Here is a 5,792-nt window from a genome sequence, read left to right on the forward strand (position 1 = left end):
TTCCTACATATCTGAAGGCTGGCTTCTTCAGCCCAGCATTCAACTCTGTGAGCTAGAGAGTACCCTTTCCAATGGCATTACTTTCTTAAAAAAAAAAAAAAAGGAAAAAAAGGCAGGGGGCAGGGATGGAATTCCCTGGCAGTCCAGTGGTTAGGACTTGGTGCTTTCACTGCTGTAGCCAGAGTTCAATCCCTGGTCAGGGAAATAAGATCCCGTAAATCGTATGGCAGGGCCAAAATGAAAAAAAAGTATTCTTCCCTAGGGCTGTTGTAACAAATAACCATAAACTGAATGTCTTAAATATTTATTTCCTCACAGCTCTGGAAGCTAGAATTTTGAAATCAAGGTGTTGACAAAGCCACGGATTCTAGGGATGAACCCCTCCTTGCCTGTTCTGGAGGCTCCTGGCATTCCTGGGCTTGCAGCTGCCTCACTCTCCGCCTCCATCATCACACAGCCTTCTCCCCTGTGTGTCTGTGCCTACCTCTCTCTGGATTGGGGACCACCTTAATCCAACATGACCTCATCTTAGCTAATTACATTTGCAAAGACACTATCTCCAAACAAAGTCACATTCTGAGGTTCCAGGTAGACATAAATTTGGATTGACACTATTCAACTCACTATGCCAATAATCTGAGGCTAACAGATAGAGTTTGGGATAGAAGTGATCTTCCCTCCTTTACTCCCGATTGTACTTGGTTCTTCTTTCTCTCCCACTATCTGTCTACATATATATATATATATATATATATATATATATATATATATATATATATATCTCCTCCCTTTCTGGACAACAGACATACTTACTGGTGGCAGGAAGTATAATTTACTCATCCTTTACCACAGGGTCCGTCTTAAACTGATGCTTTACATGTTTGACTAAGGAAGAGCAAATAAATATACTCTATTCAAACAGAAAGTATTTGTGAAACCTATACTGTGTAACTCAGATACTCATCTAAGGAAAGTAACAAGAAAAAAATATATAGTTCTTTGACAAAGAAGTCAAGTTACATTGTTATTGAAATTTAATCTCTTGAATGCATTATTTATATTACTTGTACGTGTTAAGAAAAATGTCCCGAAACTTGGAAATAAGGAGAAAAAATACTGTGGTACGTTTTGAAGTCATACTCCAGAACTAACCGACCCATTAATGAGTAACCTGATGCTCCAGGAATGCTCTGCCCTTATGGTGGCTATAAGCCATATGTGGCTATTTAGAGCCTGCCTACGTGCGTGCTAAGTCACTTCAGTTGTATCCAACTCTGCGACTCCATGGACTGTAGCCCACCAGGCTCCTCTGTCCATGGGATTTTCTAGGCAAGAATACTGCAGTGGGTAGCCATTTTCTGCTCCAGGGGATCTTCCCCACCCAGGGGTGGAACCCACATCTCTTATGTCTCCAGCATTGACAGGTGGGCTCTTTACCACTAGTGCCACCTGGGAGGCATTTAGCATTTAATTTTAATTGATTAAATTTAAAAATCAGTTCTCTAGTTGCCTTGGCCACCTATCAAGTACTCAACAGCCATGTGTGGCTGGTGGGTATAATACTGAACAGCACAGAAGAGACCATACTCATCATCCCAGAAAGTTATATTGGACAGAACTGCTCTAAGGAAATGGAACTTTATGTATCTACTATGTATTAGGGTTTACACTCTGACCAAAGTTAGGTCTTGAGGTACGCCGTCTCTAGAAACTGGAAGAGGTAATGAAATGGATTCACCCCCAGAGCTTCCGGAAGGAACACAGCCCTGGTAACACTTAGATTTTAAGCCCACTGTGACCCATGACCTCCCAACTGTAATGTGATAAATCTGTGTTATTTTAAGCCATCATGTTTGTGGTGATTTGTTACAGCAGCAAGAGAAGACTAATACAGGTGTTAACTAGTAGAACATTGAGAAAGTGCGAATGATTTCTGTAAAGCTGAAAAGATAATGCCAGTGGTTTCAGGGGGGTTCTGCCCTGTAGGACATGCAACAGTTGTGTTTTGGGAGTTGTTTGTTTTTCGATCTAATCTTTTATTCTGGCATTCTTTTTTTCCCATATCAGTTCCTCATGTCTTCCTTCCCAAATACATTTTCTTCTTGGCTATATCTTTGACCTTGCTCACAACACATTTTATGATATGAATCATGGTTTAACATTTTTAAAGTTAGACACTGACATATAGCTAGCAAGGAAAAACAAACAGACACAGGATTCTGAAATTGTTCTGTACGTCAGGAGAGCCTACGCAATTTATATAGTAATGGATCTGATGAAGACAGCTCATTTACAATTTAAATGAATAAATTTCATATCCTACAACAAATACAATTTATTGACTAACTGTGACCAGTAGATGACTACATTCCAGGGAGAAGATACAAGGAACTTTGTGATAACTTTGAACAAGCCCAATGTGATTAACATTAAATGTATAACTAAGGAAGAGCTTCTTCCTTTTTTAACAAATATTACAAGAGCAGAGACTGTAATGTAAGTAAGATCTTTTTCCACCTGTTCAGTCTCTTGGTTCCTTGTGCTCAAGAAAGTACTGTGCTGTGACCAGTCACTTGAGTTGGCTCCAACTCTTTGCTGCTCCATGGACCATAGCCCACCAGGCTCCTCTAGCCATGAGATTTTCCTGGTAAGAATACTGGAGTGGGTTGCCACGCCCTCCTCCGGAATCTTCCCGACCCAGGGATCAAACCCTCATCTCCTGCATCTCCTGCACTGCAAGCAGATTCTTTACTGCTGAGCTACCAGGGAAGCCTGGCTCAAGAAAGTGCTTGGAGTATAAATGTTCTCCAAGGCTTATCCAAATTAGTATATAGAAAATGCAATGTACTTGCTTTTTCCCTCCCCAGGCCTTTCAAACACCATGATGACAATCATTTATTTATTTATAGTTTTACCCAAAGACAAGATGAATCAAAGTTTGTTGTTTAGCCGCTCAGTTGTGTCCAACTCTTTTCGACCCTATGGACTGCACACCAGGCTTCCCTGTCCTTCACTGTAACCGAGTTTGCAGAAATTCATTTCCATTGATTTGATGATGCCATCCAACCATCTCATCCTCTGTCGCCCTCTTCTCCTGCCTTCAATCTTTCCCAGCATCAGGGTCTTTTCCAAGAGCTTATTATTTCAATATCCTATTCTCAAGTTTGCTCACAATACATAAACAGTGAGGAGATAAGAGGTCCAATCAAGCAAAGCAACAACATCAAAACCCTGTCCTCTCTCCTGCCCTGAGGCTCTTTTCTCCACTCCATTAAATGCCTGGAGGAAGCAGGAGTAGACATATCAGAACCATGTAAGGAGCTTTATTTATTTATTTGGGTCTTAGCTGCACATGTGAAATCATTTAGTTTGCGGCATCTTGGTTCTAGTTCCCTGACCAGGAATTGAACCCGGGCCCTCTGCATTGGGAGAGGGGAGTCTTAGCCACTGGACCACCAGGGAAGTCCTGTAAAGAGCTTATCAAAATTCCCCTATCTGGCTGCCCACAGCTACCCTATCCTGAAACAACACCCCAAAAGGGTATTGCCAGAATCTAGGTTCTTTAAAATTTTACAGGACGAAGAAGAGGAGCAAGTATACAAAACACATGTAAAAAGGATATATCAACTTAGTTAAAATAGAACTCAATGGGGTGTCTCACCTTCCAGCCCACCATGCCTCTTTCTTCCAGAAGGTCTTTCTAAAATGCTGGAGACTTACTTTCTTTAATAATCTCCAGTGATAGCCACTGCTAACCAGATTATCACAAACTTACCTAAAGTAATTAGGAAATGACAAATATAGCACTCGACAGATTCTTTTAATAAGTATTGGCAGTATCCGCCCATTGAGATAGGTCAAGCATGGCAGGTTCACTTTGAGTGGGCACAACACTCTGATGGCAGAATCATCTGCCTTCCAGTTGGACAAGTGACAGCATCCTCTAAGAAGGCTCCCAGACCCAATAGGGCTCCCAGAACAAGTAGTGCTCCCAGAACCAATAGTGCTCCCAGCACTGCGTGCTGAATCCCTCCACCTTCTTCATATGGCCAATGTTAGCTTTCTAGACAATCACGTTGTCTTATTTCTAACATCTCCTATGCCAATTAACAAAACCTTAAGATAGAGTTTTAGAAAATTATTTGAAACATTTAGGGAACTAGACTTTTCTTTTTTTTTCCGATTGCACCAGGTCTTAGTTGTGGCACATGAGACCTGAGATCTTCACTGGGACACGTAGCATCTTTAGTTGCAGCATGTGGGATCTAGTTTCCTGACTAGGGACCAAACCCAGGCTCCCTGCATTGGGAACTCAGAGTCTTAGCCACTGGACCCCAGAGAAACGCCCAGGGAACTCATCTTGAAGTGTAAATTCGTGATTTGGATTATTCAAAGGCAAATTTACTACACAAGTTGACTAGATAAAATTTTGTATATATACCAAAAAAATTATAGATAAAAGTTCATTATACTTAAATATATCACAGTTTATACTAAATTTCTAAAGCATATCAAAGCAAATTACTATACGGAAAATGGAACACAGATTAAGGCCAAACTCTTAGCATAGCCTTCTTCTCAATCCCCATCTCATCTCTGCCACCCTTCCCACAACACCCACAGACACACACACACACACACACACACTATACCAGACACACCATGCTGCTTCCTACTCTTAGAATCTGGCATCTATGGTCACTTTTCAGGATTTTCTGTGTGTTGCTTCTTGGCTCTATTTCTCCATCTATCCAACTTCTCTTCCTTCAGATACCTCCTATTCAGGATCCTTTGCGAATCCCTTCCTTCCCAACAGTGGATTTGGTCTCTCCCTCCTCCGTATTCTGATGGCATCCAGTACAAACCTCTGTATCTGCACATTCACAACAGTATTGTGCCTGTCCTCACTATGTCCCTCATTGGACAACGCACACCCTAACTACCATGATTAACTGTCTTCATATCTCCACACATATGGCTGGTATTTACTGGATATTTATTGAATAAGGGAAATAAAAATGGAGGTCGTAGAGCATTTTGTTGTTACGTCTTACCTGCCTTGAAAAAGCAGAGCCCTTCCTAATGTGTGCTCAGCAAATACATTTCTCATAGACAAATCTGTTACTTGTTATTTCTGCTTTCTTTCTAGAACAACTGATTCTCAAAATGTCATTAAATACCAAAGTTCCTTTTTTCTTCACTTTTACATGATTTTTTAGAAATTGAATTATATTTGATTTATAATATTACATTAGTTTCAGATATACAACATAGTGATTCCATATTTTTATAGGCTATACTCTATTTAAAGTTATCATAAAATAATGGCCGTATTTCCCTATATTATGTATCCTTGTTGCTTATTTATCTTGTATATATTTAATTTGTATCTTCTAATCCCTGACCTGTCTTGCCCCTCCGCTGCCTTCACTCTCCCAGCTGATAACCTCTAGTTTGTTCTCTGTATCTGAGTCTCTTTTTATTATATTAGTTCATTTTATTTTTTAGATTCCACATATGAGTGATAACATCCTCAGCCTTATTTCACTAAACATAATACTCTGTTTTTGTCTGCCTTATTTCACAAGCATAATATGCTTATCCATAAGTTTATCCATGTTGTAACAAATGGCAGATCTTCTTTCTTTTATATGCTAATAACATTCCATTGTGTGTATAAGTGCACATACATATTTATTTATATTTATTTCTCAAACCTTTTTAAAAATAATTATTGATTTATTTTTTTTTAGGCTGTGCTGGGTCTTTGTTGCTGCTCGGGCTCCTCTCTA

Source organism: Ovis canadensis, chromosome 2, assembly GCF_042477335.2.
Source record: "Ovis canadensis isolate MfBH-ARS-UI-01 breed Bighorn chromosome 2, ARS-UI_OviCan_v2, whole genome shotgun sequence".
In the NCBI taxonomy this organism is placed as follows: domain Eukaryota; kingdom Metazoa; phylum Chordata; class Mammalia; order Artiodactyla; family Bovidae; genus Ovis; species Ovis canadensis.